The sequence below is a fragment of the Oncorhynchus nerka genome, linkage group LG6, assembly GCF_034236695.1.
Source record: "Oncorhynchus nerka isolate Pitt River linkage group LG6, Oner_Uvic_2.0, whole genome shotgun sequence".
Lineage (NCBI taxonomy): Eukaryota > Metazoa > Chordata > Actinopteri > Salmoniformes > Salmonidae > Oncorhynchus > Oncorhynchus nerka.
This window is the reverse complement of record NC_088401.1, coordinates 36272906-36288796: the sequence shown is the minus strand read 5'-3', so window position 1 is coordinate 36288796 and position 15891 is coordinate 36272906. Positions and strand designations below refer to the sequence as shown.

General features: G+C 42.1%; 1 long non-coding RNA gene across 1 annotated transcript in view; it reads right to left on the bottom strand.

The window, feature by feature from the left end:
- Positions 1-11214, bottom strand: part of LOC115131119 (uncharacterized) — a 49327-nt gene extending 38113 nt beyond the window's left edge. The window contains exon 1 of the long non-coding RNA XR_003863890.2: positions 11010-11214. This is a non-coding gene — a long non-coding RNA (uncharacterized LOC115131119). The remainder of the gene's footprint in view (positions 1-11009) is intronic.
- Positions 11215-15891: the final 4677 nt, after the last annotated feature.

Genomic DNA, 15891 nt, shown 5'->3' with positions numbered 1-15891 from the left:
CTCAATGCTATGTTGACATTTCACAGAAATACCCTTGTTTATATTAGAAATATTTTTTAAAAGGAAAGGAATTTCGCATAAATATGAAAAGTGTATACTAAATTATGAAAATACTACGTCTCAAAATCAATATCCATCTTACCTCTACTTCCGGATTCGAAAAAATGACAAGTTTAATGGTGAGCCTGTCAATTGATGCATTGCCATTTTCCTGATTTTTTTACAACTTTTTTTTCTCTGGCCATTGATTTAGTCACCCTTATTTTGGCCATCCTTCAAGGGTAATAATTCCAATAACTTTTGAACAGATGATAGACATAAGGTTTGGACCATTGGTTTGCTTAACCTGTTGCTTCTACTCGGGACGCTTGCGTCCCAACTAGAGCTCTGGAAATGCAAATGCGCTACGCTAAATGCTAATAGTATTAGTTAAAACTCAAAAGTTCATTAAAATACACATGCAGGGTATCGAATTAAAGCTACACTCGTTGTGAATCCAGGCAACAAGTCAGATTTTTAAAATGCTTTTCGGCAAAAGCATGAGAAGCTATTATCTGATAGCATGCAACACCCCAAAAGACCCACAGGGGACGTAAACAAAATAATTAGCATTTCGGCGTTACACAAACCGCACAATAAAATAGAAAACATTCATTACCTTTCACCATCTTCTTTGTTGGCACTCCTAGATGTCCCATAAACACTATTTGGGTCTTTATTTCGATTAAATCGGTCCATATAAAGCCTAGATATCGTTATATGTAGACTGTGTGATAAACGAAAAAAACATTGTTTCAAAACGTAACGTCATTTTTTAAAATTCAAAAAGTCGACGATAAACTTTCACAAAACACTTCGAAATACGTTTGTAATGCAACTTTAGGTATTAGTAAACGTTAATAAGCGATAAAATTCATCAGGAGGCGATGTAAAGATCATTAGCTGTCCGTCTGGAAAAATGTCCGGCTAGAAACTCAACGAAAATATCCGGTCCTAGACCGGAGGAGATACGGTGTCCTGCATGTGTCTGACCAAGAAAAAACTCGAAGGGAAATGACAAGACTCTAGACACCGTGTGGAAGCTGTAGGTACTGCAACCTCAGTCAATTAATTGTGGTTCACCTTTATCAATGGGTTCAAGTAGCGCATGGATATATTTTCCCATTTTCAGTGATCAGTTTTTCCTGTGCTTTTCGATGTAAATGCCGTTCTGGTAAAGCCACAGCAGTGATTTAACCAGTTTTTTAAACGTCTGAGTGTTTTCTATCCACACAGACTAAGCAAATGCATATACTATATTCCTGGCATGAGTAGCAGGGCGCTGAAATGTTGCGCGATTTTTAACTGAATGTTCAAAAAAGTAGAGGGTCGACTTAAGAGGTTAAAGGACCATCTACAAAATTAACATACACTACTACCGTGCAAAAGTTTGGGGTCACTTAGAAATGTCCTTGTTTTTTATAGAAAAGCACATTTTTTGTACATTAAAATAACATCAAATTGATGAGAAATACAGCGTAGACACTTAATGTTGTAAGTACCTATTGTAGCTGGAAACGGCATATTTTTTATGGAATAGCTACATAGGCGTACAGATGCCCATTATCCCAACCATCACTCCTGTGTTCCAATGGCATGCTGTGTTAGCTAATCCACGTACATCATTTTAAAAGGCTAATTGATCATTAGAAAACCCTTTTGCAATTATGTTAGCACAGCTGAAAACTGTTGTTCTGATTAAAGAAGCAATAAAACTGGCCTTCTTCAGACTAGTTGAGTATCTGGAGCATCAGCATTTGTAGGTTTGATTACAGGCTCAAAATGGCCAGAAACAAAGAACTTTCTTCTGAAACTTGCCAGTCTATTCTTGTTCTGAGAAACAAAGGCTATTCCATGTGAGAAATTGCCAAGACACTGAAGAACTCGTGCAACGCTGTGTACTACTCCCTTCACAGAATAGCGCAAACTGGTTCTAAGCCAGAATAGAAAGAGGAGTGGGAGGCCCCGGTGCACAACTGAGCAAGAGGACAAGTATATTAGAATGTCTAGTTTGAGAAACAAACGCCTCACAAGTCCTCAACTGGCAGCGTCATTAAATAGTAGCAGCAAAACACCAGTGCCAGTGATGTCTGGTGAGGACCTGCCTTACAACAGGCCTACAAGCCCTCAGTCCAGCCTCTCTCAGCTTATTGCGGACAGTCGGAGCACTGATGGAGGGATTGTGTATTCCTGGTGTAACTCCGGCAGTTGTTGCCATCCTGTACCTGTTCCGCAAGTGTGAAATTCAAATGTACTGATCCTGTGCAGGTGTTGTTACACGTGGCCTGCCACTGCGAGGACGATCAGCTGTCCGCCCGTTCTCCCTGGAGCGCTGTCTCCCTATACGGACATTGCAGTTTATTGCCCTGGTCACATCGGCAATCCTCATGCCTCCTTGCAGCATGCCTAAGGCACGTTCACGCAGATGAACAGGGACCCTGGGCATCTTTCTTGTGGTGTTTTTCAGAGTCAGTAGAAAGGCCTCTTTAGCGTCCTAAGTCTTAATAACTGTGACCGTAAGCTGTTAGTGTCTTAACGACCGTTTCACAGGTGCATGTTTATTAATTGTGTATGGTTCATTGAACAAACATGGAAAACAGTGTTTAAACCCTTTACAATTAAGATCTGTGAAGTTATTTCGATTTTTACAAATTATCTTTGAAAGACAGGGTCCTGAAAAAAAGAGAATTTTTTTTCTGAGTTTAATAGATTCACAAAGCAAACCATGGCTTAGTCTGATTAATCAGGATTGGCCAAGGGTGCTAAACAGCTAAACCCCAATTAATGTCTTGTTCTACATTGGCAGCTTGAAGTGACAAAATAAGCATATCTGATGGAGATGGTTCTTCTTCCTCCAGTCTGAACAGCCAAAAAGCACATGGAATGAGATATTTCTATCCATCTTCGTAGGTGGTTTGAAATAAGATGCAAATCTTATTCTTGGCCATGGGACTAGTATTTGAACAATCACATCTTATTTACACTCAAGTGGTTTTTAGACTGTTACTTGGCATATCTTGTTGCTTGGTAGCTACTCTGACAAGAACATGTGGTAGCTAACTACCTTAATTATTTACCAAAAAAAAGCTAAAAAAAACAGCTAACGGATTGCTGTGGCTAGCCAAAAAAAGACAACATTTGGATAATCTTATCCTTTGAGGCTTTTAATGTGTTCCTACACTGATTTTTAACATTCAAAACAACTGGTAAATGTCAATGGTAGGCATTGTTGTCACCTTAGCTTACTAGCTTCATAACGTCTGAGTGATAGGAAGCACGAGTGCCAACACCAATAACACAGAACCCAAACCATCTGTGCGGCTCGCTATCGTGCAAAAATATATTTTGTCCCCCTACACCAAACGCGATCACGACACGCAGGTTAAAATATCAAAACAAAATCTGAACCAATGACATTAATTTGGGGACAGGTCGAAAAACATTAAACATGTATGGCAATTTAGCTAGTTAGCTTGCTCGCTAATTTGTTCTATTTAGCTAGCTTGCTGTTGCTAGCTAATTTGTCCAGGGATATAAACATTGAGTTGTTATTTTACCTGAAATGCACAAGGTTTTCTACTCCAACAATTAATCCACACATAAAACGGCCAACCGAATCGTTTCTAGTCATCTCTCCTCCTTCCAGGCTTTTTCATCTTTGAATTTATATGGTGATTGGCATCTACACTTTTACCACAACCGGCAAAACATTCCGTCTTTCAATCACCCACGTGGGTATAACCAATGAGGAGATGGCATGTGGGTACCTGCTTCTATAAACCAATGAGGAGATGGGAGAGGCAGGACTTTCAGCTCGATCGCTTGCGACGTGTCCGGTCTGGTCAGCATGTAAGCCTACACATACCGTCGTTACTATGCGAACTAGCTTAGACATGTCAGCAAATGACTGCTGTCTGAAAGCACACGCACGCTGTTTGGACAGGCAGTATTCCAAAACAGATTTGGAAAACAAAACGGATTGAGCATTAATACCTGCAGTGTGAACAAGGCTTAAATTATTTGAAGTCCCATTCATATAAGCCAGTTCTTTCAAATCCAATGTCAGTTCTGCACGAGCCAATCTGTCAGTTTTTTGGCCAGCAATGAGGCTATTTAAACAAGGTCTCTCTCTCTCTCTCTCTCTCTCTGACACTGACAGCTTGTCTGATTTAGCTAGCTTTAACACAGACAGTAGAAAAACAGCAAAGCCTTTACTTGTAGTTATAAGAGGATAATTTATTGCTTTCTATCATAAGCAAGCAATACAGAGAAAGCACCTGCGCTCTTAAGGACGCTACCATCTTGAAAATAACGGAACCGCGGTTAGTGAGCACCAGTATATAATCACTCGTTTAAGTTTAGCTTTTGAAAGCATCTAAGAACCATTACCATAACAAATGTTCACTAAGAAACGAAAATTGCTATATTTCATTCCTAATATACACGAACATTTTCTAAAACAGTTGTAAATATTTCTCAATTTATGCAGGCATATTTTCGGTAGTCACATAACCATCCACCGTTCCACAGTGGTGGTAAAAGGTGAGCTTTCTTTCTGCTGCGCTTTTTGTGAATACAACTGCAAACACCTTTTCAGATATACAGATATTCAATGTCTTACTGTATCGACTGCAGCGCTGGTAGGAATGAGTTTACTTGAAATAAGATTACCACAGATGACCTTCCCATGATGAACTGAATAATTATTCAACAAGAGCATGTTTATGGGCACAAGTCATCATAACATATATTTTTTATTTCACCTTTATTTAACCAGGTAGGCAAGTTGAGAACAAGTTCTCATTTACAATTGCGACCTGGCCAAGATAAAGCAAAGCAGTTCGACACATACAACGACACAGAGTTACACATGGAGTAAAACAAACATACAGTCAGTAATACAGTAAAAATAAGTCTATATACGATGTGAGCAAATGAGGTGAGATAAGGGAGGTAAAGGCAACAAAAAGGCCATGGTGGCAAAGTAAATACAATATAGCAAGTGACCCATGCCTATACATTTAATACATTGGTCAGAATTATAAATAACACTCAAAACGATTTAGCTGTTGATATCGCAGAGTTATCGCATGTTAGTTTACTGTTTACCCTTATTCATGACTCAAATTCCATGTCATTAGATCTAGGGCTGGGTAGCTATACCCCTTGAGTTCTTGAGAGCTACCTTACTGTTACAGTCTTTAAAACCTGTTATGGATGATGCGAATTTTCGCAGCTTTTTGTTAAAAATCGCGCAACATTTCAAAGTCCTGCTACTCATGCCAGGAATATAGTATATGCATATGATAAGTATGTGTGTATAGAAAACACTCTGAAGTCTCTAAAACTGGTTAAATCGTGTCTGTGGCTATAACAGAATGTGTTTAGGAGTAAAAATCCCAGGGAAAACTGTTCACCAAAAACAAAAACAAAATATTCATCCGCCAGTCAATGTATTGTCTAAGGCGACAGAAAATAAATTATGTTCCCATTTCAATGCCTACAGCTTCCACACGATGTCGCCAGTACTGGCATTTCCTGACGTATAGGCACTTCCTGTCTTGGGGCGCACCGCAGGATGTTATGAAAGTGAAAACATGGACGATGATTTCAAGACTTGCTGCTATCGAATACAGATCGCCCCGTGATCAATTTGATAGATTATTAACGTTTATTAATACCTAAAGTTGGTTTAGAAAAGTAGTTTGAAGTGATTTGTAAAAGTTTATAGGCAACTTTTGTAATTTTAAAAAGTGACGTTGCGTCTTGTAAAGGGGAATTTTCCTGGATCAGACTGGCCTTCATAAAATGACATTTTGGCTATACAATGACGGATTTAATCGGGAAAAAGACCCAATTGTGATGTTTATGGGATATATAGGAGTGCCAACAAAGAAGCTCGTCAAAGGTAATGAATGTTTTATATTTTATTTCTGCGTTTTGTGTAGCACCAGCTACCGCAAAATCTTTTGTTTAGGTGTCGTTCAGCTATTTTGGGGGGTGCGTGCTATCAGATAATAGCTTCTCATGCTTTCGCCGAAAAGCATTTTACAAATCTGACTTGGTGGCTAGATTCACAACGAGTGTAGCTTTAATTCAGTACCTTGCATGTGTGTTTTAATGAAAGTTTGAGTTTTATCGAAAACTATAGGTGGCGCTCTGAAATTTCCGCTGATTGATGTTCCTGCACTTAAACCTAAGAGGTTTAAGGTTTCCAGTTATTTAAATATATCTCAAGAATAGGCTAGAATAATTTGGCATACCTCTATGGGATTAGCTATTTTAGCTAACTACTGCAAGCAGTATTAGTACAAGAACAACAGTTGTTTTTTTCTCATTAGGCTTTGCAAATAATAGTAGCACCATGTTTAAATAAGTATACAGAACAACAATATAAACGCAACAATTTAAACGATTTTAATGAGTTACAGTTCATAGAAGGAAATCAGTCAACTGAAATAAATAAATGAGGCCCTAATCTTTGGATTTCACGTGACTGGGCAGGGGCATATGCCCACCCACTTGGGAGCCAAGTCTACCCACTGGGTTGACAGGCCCAGCCAATCAGAATGAGTTTTTCCCCCAAAAAGGGCTGTATTACAGACAGAAATACTCCTCAGCACCCCTAAATCTTCTATGTGCACTTGGAAATGTCATGCACTGCACTTGCTCCATTGCATTTTTGTTGGTGGCTTAGGCCTACTCTGATGGTGCAGACCATACAGAGGGTGGCTGTAAAACGTAACCAGCCTTTGGGAAACAAAACCTCTGTGCTCAAGTCTTCCTGTAGCATAGAAAAGGTCAGCTAGCCTAGTGTCACGGTAATTTCACCTTTACCAACATCAGAAGTAGACTATTGTCGGAGTTCAGAGTGCTGGTGGGGCCATGTATAACATCTGTAAGGGGTGGCAGGTAGCTTAGTGGTTAGAGCATTGGACTAGTAACCAAAAGGTTGCTAGATTAAATCCTGAGCTGACAAGGTAAAAATTGTCATTCTTCCTCTGAGCAAGGCAGTTAACCCACTGTTCCTGGGCTGTCATTGCAAATAAGAATGTGTTCTTTACTGACTTGCCTAGTTTAAAAAAAAAATTAAGTTAGAAGGCTTACCTGCTACCCTTGAAAAATGGCATTGAATCTGACCAGATGATATGGCTATTTTATTTTAAAACATTAATGCACAATACATTGGGAAATTTGGACAATCCAGTAGGAGAGCACATGTGGCTGCTACTTATAGAATATTTATTTTAGCCTGGAATCCATGGTGAAATGGAGCATATCATCTTTATCCATCCATTTGCACATAAATTCTTTCTTCTAAGTACCCAACCCGGCATACCACACAGCCTACACACTACAGGCTGGGAGCAGCACAGCTGGGTTAGCAGTTTTGGGTTTATTTACCTTGCTCAAGGGCACAACGACAGGTGGTGCCTGGGATATTGATTGATTCAACGTACAATTGTAAGGTAACCAGCTGCAATAGGATTTTGAGTTTGCTCAACAAAATGGTCACACAAATTTTTTGTTTTGAGCCAATCTCACAATCCTATTGCACCCGGTTGCATTGCAATTGTACTTTGAATCAACATCTCTTTATTTTCAGTCCACATGCATCCTAGGTATTCAACAAGATGACCAAAACATTTGTGCATTCATCATTTACACAGTGACAAGCAACTAATCAACAGATTTAGCATCACTAATGCTGAGAACCCAATCAGAACGGGCCCTTCAATCCCCGCTAGATACCTAATATATCTCCCTCCCCTGTGAAATGTAAGCCTGTTGGCCAGTATATAACCCAGTATATGTTTTGCAATGAGGTGTTGCATCGGCCGAGGTCTGGGGAGGAGCTGTTAAAGGCATGCGCTCTTTAGCACGATGGGGATAGGTTCACCCGACACATCCTGTTAGCTGACCTTTTGGCCTTTGAGCAAAAAGGGCCCGGGGGTAGGCAGGAAAAGAAGGATGGCTAAATAATGACTGATAATGCTACCGAACATCCGAATCAACGAGGAAGAATTGTTTCTTTATTGTGGTCACCATCACACATCTTTTAGCTATTATTAGGTGTTCCTTGCATTGTTGTTTAATTAAAACACTCAGTTTGTGAATGTCAGGTTTCCATACAAAATATCTCTTTTAATTTGGCTACCGTACCACAACAAGGGCAATTGATATATCTGATTCATACTACTTCGCCTTTCTGCTAAAGCTCTTTGTCATCCATTGAAGTCCACCAAAACAAAGCAGAGGTAGCCTAATTAATCAAATGGCTCCAAAGCTAATGTTCTTCTTAGGCTCTATACTGTAAAACAGAATGCTTGGAACCCTCAGGCTACTCAAGAGGGTGTCAGAGAACCTCTGCCATTGAGTAGGCCTGTCAATGAGAGCACTCGTTGCAGCTGGATGCCTGCTGTGACTCTACACGTGCAACACACCCACTCACTCCCTTTCCAGCACCAGGCAGAACCTACTGCTCGCCTGCTGTCTGACTGTCTGAACTCCAGGTAGCGTGGAGCGGGGGCAATGAAAGCTCAAGCCACCCATCACTGAGGCTGACTGCATTGAAGAGCCATAACACAGGTCTGCAGCCACTTGTCCCCTTCAGAAGACGAGTCAGTCAGGAGTCGAGTGTCCCCCTATTGAATTCCAATGGGCCACTCATTACCCGGTGACATAGTGTGGCTCGCAGTTGCTGAGAGAGTCAGGCCAAGAGAGGTGGCGCCTTCTGCCCGGTATGCATGTCGAGGGGTTTGCGTGTGGGATGGTGGGTTGTGTATGTGAGAGGAGATTACTGCTTCTTTTCGAAAAAGCGATGAGAAATGGTCATCCCCCTTACAATGAATTAGGAGCAAAAAGAGGTAGGAAATTTTGATTTCCTAATTCCTATAGTAGTATTGTTACAGGTGTACACTACATGACCAAAAGCATGTGGACACCTGCTCGTCGAACATCTCATTCCAAAATCATGGGCATTAATATGGAGTTGGTCCACCCTTTGCTACTATAACAGCCTCCACTCTTCTGGGAAGGCTTTCCACTAGATGTTGGAACATTGCTGTGGGGACTTGCTTCTATTCAGCCACAAGAGCATTAGTGAGGTCTGGCACTGATGTTTGGCGATTAGGTCTGGCTCGTAGTCATCGTAGTCATCCCAAAAGTGTTTGATGGGGTTGAGGGGCGGGGCTCTGTGCAGGCCAGTCAAGTTCTTCCACACCGATCTCGACAAACCATTTCTGTATGGACCTCGCTTTGTGCACGGGGGTATTGTCATGCTGAAACAGGAAAGGGCCTTCCGCCAACTGTTGACACAAAGTTGAAAGCACAGAATCGTCTAGAATGTCTTTGTATGCTGTAGCGTTAAGATTTACCTTCCCTGGAACTAAGGGGCCTAGCCCGAACCATGAAAAACACCCCCAGACCCTTATTACAGATGGTGCTATGCATTCAGGCAGGTAGCTTTCTCCTGGAATCTGCCAAACCCAGATTCATCCATCGGACTACCAGATGGCGAAGCGTGATTCATCACTCCAGATCGTGTTTCCACTGCTCCAGAGTCCATTGGCGGCGAGCTGTTCACCACTCCAGCCGACGCTTGTCATTGCACATGGTGATATTAGGCTTTGTGCGGCTGCTCGGCCATGGAAACCCATTTCATGAAGTTCCCCACAAATAGTTATTGTGCTGACGTTGCTTCCAGGGGCAGTCAGGCCTGTCTACTACACCTGACAAAACCAGCTTTTGATCAAATAAATTTTTACTCATGTGCAGGTGCCCAGAAGGATCCAGGCCAGTGGGTGCGGGCTGTGACCGGAACTGGAAAATAACACATACACCGTCCTCCTCACTCCTCTCATCCTTCGGAACGACAGCCCAAAGTCTTCTGCACCGTTCACCCTGGAGAGGTAGGTACCTGACATGCTGCTTTGCCGATGTTGAACATTGTATTGATCTCCTTGTTTTGTTGTCTTTGTTTACTTGGTGCACTGTCACATAGCACAGTAGTTGGAGTGACCTGTCCGGTAGGAGGGTGTGTGACTTGAATAGTGTGACACTATGATGGTTATATTACTTAAAGGAGAAGATCCCTTTAGTTGAAGCAAATCTCTATTTTCAATGCAAATAGCATGTTCTAGAAGAAGTGTTGACACTTCTTTTGCAGTCTCACTTGTTTTTGAGAAACCTACCCCTAAAGCGATATATACTTCCTCAATCTTGTTCAGCAGTTGTATGGGCACATAAAAACATGAACAAAGGCTCCAAAAACACCCAAATGTGTCCCTTAAAAACAGCAACGCTCTCAGTAATCTCTCAATAGTGCTGCAAGTCATTAGATGTTGTACACATGAAATTGTGTCATTCCGAACTTTCTCCGCAAAGTGCTGCATGGGCTACACTGAGAAGCAGCACAGCTGGTAGTGGAAACCACTCGAGTTGTGTTTTTGGAGCCTTTTTGTGCTTTGAAAATAGTAACCTCTTTATGCTGTCAAAATTTCACCCTACTACCTCATCTTTCTGAATGCCTTGTTGTGTACGTTGACAGCCACATAATTGCTTATACATGGAACTGATGCATTAAAGGCATAGGTCACTATAATTGTATGTTTTTGAGTGCACTGCTAGGCGAGTCTTCCCATTACCATTGCTATATGCTTATAAAATGCTAGCTAGGAGATGCTAGGCTAAATACAACTTTTAAAAACTGTTTATATTAAACGAAACACCCTAGGTAACTGGAAAATAAGCTTAAACAAAAAGAGTGAACTCTCCCTTTAAAGCTGTTCACCTGCTTACAGCGGGAGCGCCTAGAGTCTATTTTGATGTCTGAGAGGAATTCGGTTATTAGTTCACCCCAGTCTTTTACCACAAATTAAACAAGTCCATCTTAACTCTGTTGCCTCTTGGCGGTGAATCAGTCAGATGAGCTCGACATGAGCCTAGATTGCCAGTGAAATGTTTATTACCTCACATTTGTTTCGCAGGCCATCATCAAGCTACATTTAGGCGGTGGCTCTCCCTCTTTAAATCTTCACTCGGAGAGAGCTTGAGTTTCCCAGGGAATCGGAAAAGACCTCACTCTTTGTCCTCTCGTACACCAGCAAGGAGAAATCATAGCCACTAGTCAGATCATCCCAGTCCCATGATGAGGGGGAAAGCAAGAAAATTTAAAATGCCAGAGAGAGGGCAAAAACAAACAAGAGGAGCTTCCTTATGAAGAAATGCAAGCCATCCAAATAAGGATTGATCCAACCTGCCTGCGGTGCCATCTGGCAAGGGAGGTCGACGTGAAAGGAAGCAAACAAACTTAAACAACAGACGGGACTAACCACTTTATTCCAAGGGAAAACGGAAAAGAAAACAAATCAGCTCCTAGCCCCTGGCAGAAACCATTACTAGGCTGCTTACAAAAAACAACAGTTGCATTTTGCTAGACATTTCCACAGTTCAGGGCTTAATGTGAATCCATGCTCGAGTCCAAACCATCAACCAGGCAACCACACCTGCCTTCTTCTGACAGCAATCAATAGTTAACCATTAGCATTTTGGAACTATAGCTTAGCAACACGGTAGGACTGAGGGTATTAGCATGGGTATTGGATAAATAGCAAGTGTCCATGCATTATGACCATGGCCACCGCCTCGAGCCGTATCCAAAGTGACCTTGATAAAGCAGGAGCTTAGAGACCATGTAACACCTCTTTCATAAAAGGGAAAGTAGACCTGGGCTATTAACGGAATTGTACTGTGTACATTATAGTGTTACAGGGCCACAGGCAGTTTTGAGTGCTGTTCCCTTGAGTGTAATTGTGTTGCAGAGAACCTTAATCACTTGTTTCCTTTTTTTTGTCTTGCAAGATGTGAGTAAATACATAAGCTGGAAATTCCCCGTTAATGACCTTGTGTGCTGGGTTGTGGCATTTGTTTAGCTGGCACCAAGACAAATCAGCCAGTTTGATAATTGTTGGAAATTGCCAGAAATGCATTGGGGCAAGGTGCGGCATCTCAAATTGCCCAGTCCAACTCAAGAAGGGACACAAGTAGGCCCCATATCCATCTTCTTAAAACTCAACGTGGTTGGGAGTGATGCAAATGTCCCTTTATATGCAAATGCATGAGTAAGATAATAAGACCTTGATTTTTACCAAGGTTGTCAGGGAGGTTGCCTGGTAAAAGGAACTGAAGCTAATAAAACCCAAAGAGACATTTTACTAGTTTTTCTCTTCTCGTACTCTTGCGGTAGGCCTCAAGATCTTGATCCCTGATCGGGCAAGCTCTCTAGAGGTTGCGATTCTACGGCCTTAATGTTTGAGTCAAACCTAAACTCTTATTCTAGCAAGTTTTCAATGGTTTGCTCTCGGAGGGATCAGTGAGTTTCTGGTTATTATTTTTCTCTGGCTTGTGGTAGATAACATCTGCAGTACATTAGATTGTAATTAGCAAACCACCAGTGGGATGTTGCCTGTTTTATACCAGTTTGGAGCAAATGCTGCGCTGAATGTTTGAAGTGTTTCAGTTCTGTTGCTGTGTGGTGTTACTGTTTTGGCCACAGCAACGCAACGGATTCCTCGGAAGCACGCTTGTTCAACCCTTTAGAGTTGCTATAGGCTTTATTACCTTGAGGGCGGGTCTCTCCTCTCTCGGGTGTATGGCGAGGTCTCGGTCGGTGTCCCCCATCTGCTCAGTAAAGCTCTTCCTGAACCCGCTGTGCCCCCCAGCACCAAGCCTTTGCCCGCGAGCAGAGCCACACACACTTACACAGCCCAGAGAGCCAGCTGCCCTATGATGTAACATGGGAACGAACCCTGCCCTTACCCCATTCACCTACAACAACACAAGCACACACACAAACACACAGGACCATTTAAAACAAACACACCCTATTGGTCTATTCTATGCACATGACATAAATCTTAGCATATACAGTGGGACCTACATGCATGCCTGTGTGTACAGTACAGCACACATGCATATCACAAGAATATCTATCAGACACACGTACTGCACACACACACACACACACACACACACACACACACACACACACACACACACACACACACACACACACACACACACACACACACACACACACACACACAATGCAATAATACACAGGCTTGGATGAGTTGCACTCCATGTATTATTAATTTAAAAGCTTGTCAAGGCCCACATCCTGGCTTCGATACATAATTCAGCAATCGATTTCATCACTTGTTCCCTTAAAGAGATCATGTTAATTGACTTAGGACTCATGACCGCCTGTTATGGTTGCTGCTCAAGGCTCTCATAAATCATAAACTCTTCATTGTATTAGTACCTTTTTAGATTAGAACATGTCTTGTTAAGTGATAAGCGAGTAAATGGCTTTTGTCATTTGCCAAGTCATCCATTGTAGCTCATCACACTCTCTGACCTGTTTTTTAATTTGGCAAATGGCAAAGGACAGTGGAGCTCCTGTAGATTTGATCCCCTTTGGCATTTAGCTTAATTCTGCTCTTGGTAGATTCACATTGAGATTGAAACTAACTGTTCTGGGTTGAGACTTCATTTGACTGACCTGAACTTTAACTCACTTCTTTGAGAGTGATCATGTTTGAGGACATTTTTTGACAACTGGCTTACAGATCAGGTGATCTTTGTTCATATACTAGGATTAGTGAGATGATGGTTGACTTCAACAACCTTAAACAATGACCTCAAGCCATAGGCCTAAGCAAGCAATAACAGAATAAGTAAGCAGCCTTGCGTCGTCCAATCGTCCACAAAGCAATAGTCATTGGAGAGCAAGCTCGGTTTTCCGACCATTTCTTTTCAGGGAGAAGTTTTAGCGCTCACATACAAGATCAGAGTCTTACCAAGGCACTTTAAGTTTAAGGGGACCGTTGTGTTTCAAAGACAGGCTTTCTTTTCCCGAAAGAAATCCACAGGTCATGAAAAAGTGGATTTGGAGTAAAAAGAAACCATCGGATAACCGCGGCTTTGCTCAAACTTTGATTAAAAAATCTAAGGCGATGTAAGAATACATCCCTGTGCTGTGTGGGCTCCCTTTGTAGTGTCCTGTGGGGCTTTCACACAAAAAGTTCTCAAGGGCGGTAGTTAGGAGTTGATATGTGGGCTGAGCGGTCGCTGGGTCGAGGCTGCAGAGAATTGTTCACTATTTCTCTGTTAGAAAGCAATCAATATGTTCCACATGCAATGCAATCATGTTCTCCCAGGTTGCAGGAGACCAAATGAGTAAACGAATAACAAAAAGCCCAAGCATGATCCTTGATAGATGGGTTCTCGTGAACAGACTAACTTCAAAATTGGTTTGGAGTTGTGCACACAACATCTGCATGACAGTAGCTTGAGAGAGAGAGAGAGAGAGAGAGAGAGAGAGAGAGAGAGAGAGAGAGAGAGACAAGGGATCCAATGATGGATGTGTTCAGGCGCTGTTGTATTCTTTGGAGGGCGCCAATGCCAATCAGACCCCTTGGCACTGGTTCAGCTGGATATCGTGTCTCCCTGTGGGGCAAGCCCAGAACTATGTAATATCAACTTGCTTTACAATGGTCGTGTTACACTCTTTCGATTCCCCTTACCATCCATTTCCGGACAGAAAGCAGTGCAGTTTGTTACTGGTGGTCAGTGTGCAATAACCTTTCAGTGACAGCAATCAGATACAGTGGTGTCAGTGAAATGAAGTGTGTGTGTGCCGGCGTACGAGCGTGTACCTCGCCTCCTCCCATCTCCCGCCTCCTTGAGCCCCTGCCCGGTCCCTGCTAGTATTAGTACGCCCACACCACTTCCAACAACACAGGGTGGTCTGCAACTCCCTCGCTGTTTCTGCTATTTTAGTGTTCCCTCTCAGTCCATACCTCTTATCCAACCCTTCTGTGTAGTTCAAAGATGGCACAACAGGTGTGTTTGCTTAGTAGCTTCCTATATACGTTTTTTTTTATGCTGTACCAACACTAACACTCACTTAGACACCTTCCCTACCTAAAATAATTCCATGTTTGTATTTCACCAAAGGAATAATTCTGTCATAATGCTACTGCATAAATACTGCAATGAGCGCTTGATTGAATTGATTCCTCAATATCCCTTAAGAGTAGAATGTCACCTGAATCCATAACTTCCATTCAAGAACAAATGCTCAGGTGCTGTGTCTCACGCTTGTGTTTTTATTTAGACTTTAAATCCTGATAAAGGACCCTCAGGACCAACACTCTGACACGTTGATCTTGTACGTGACATAGTTGAGTGAGCTGAGAATCTCTGAATGCTCTAAAAACAGCAGACTACACACAAACCCTGCCGGCGGAGTCTTTAATGACTTCTCAAAAGGAGAGCTGCCTGCCGCGTATTGAATCAGCCCTTTTTACATTTGTCGCAGGAGGAATTGAGTTGCGTTTGCCCCTGTCAACCCTGAGATAGTGGCCGTGTTCGAGAGGCTCAAAACAGTAATGTATTATGGCTAAATTGTGACTGACTGACTGATCTACAAATAATAAGGAGTAGTTATTTATGATGCACGGTTCTTTGTAGATCAGTCAGTTGGCAGTCGCCTGCACTGTCAGTTGCAATGTCGAACAAGCCCACAGTCTCAGGGAAGAAATCCAGTTTATTTCCTCCCACAATGACATATCCCAGGGAAATGTCGACTCTATTCCCACTACAGTACACCATGTCCCCTTAGAGCAACATGGCCTCACCATGACTTTGTATCCAATGCCAGTCACTTAGAGATGCTCGATAGCACAGTGACAAGATGAGCCACACCTGAACGTTTCGCCACAAGTAGAAAGTGTGTAGTAAGTTGCATACTGGAGGATGGTTTTGTATTAACGTTATGTTAGCGTT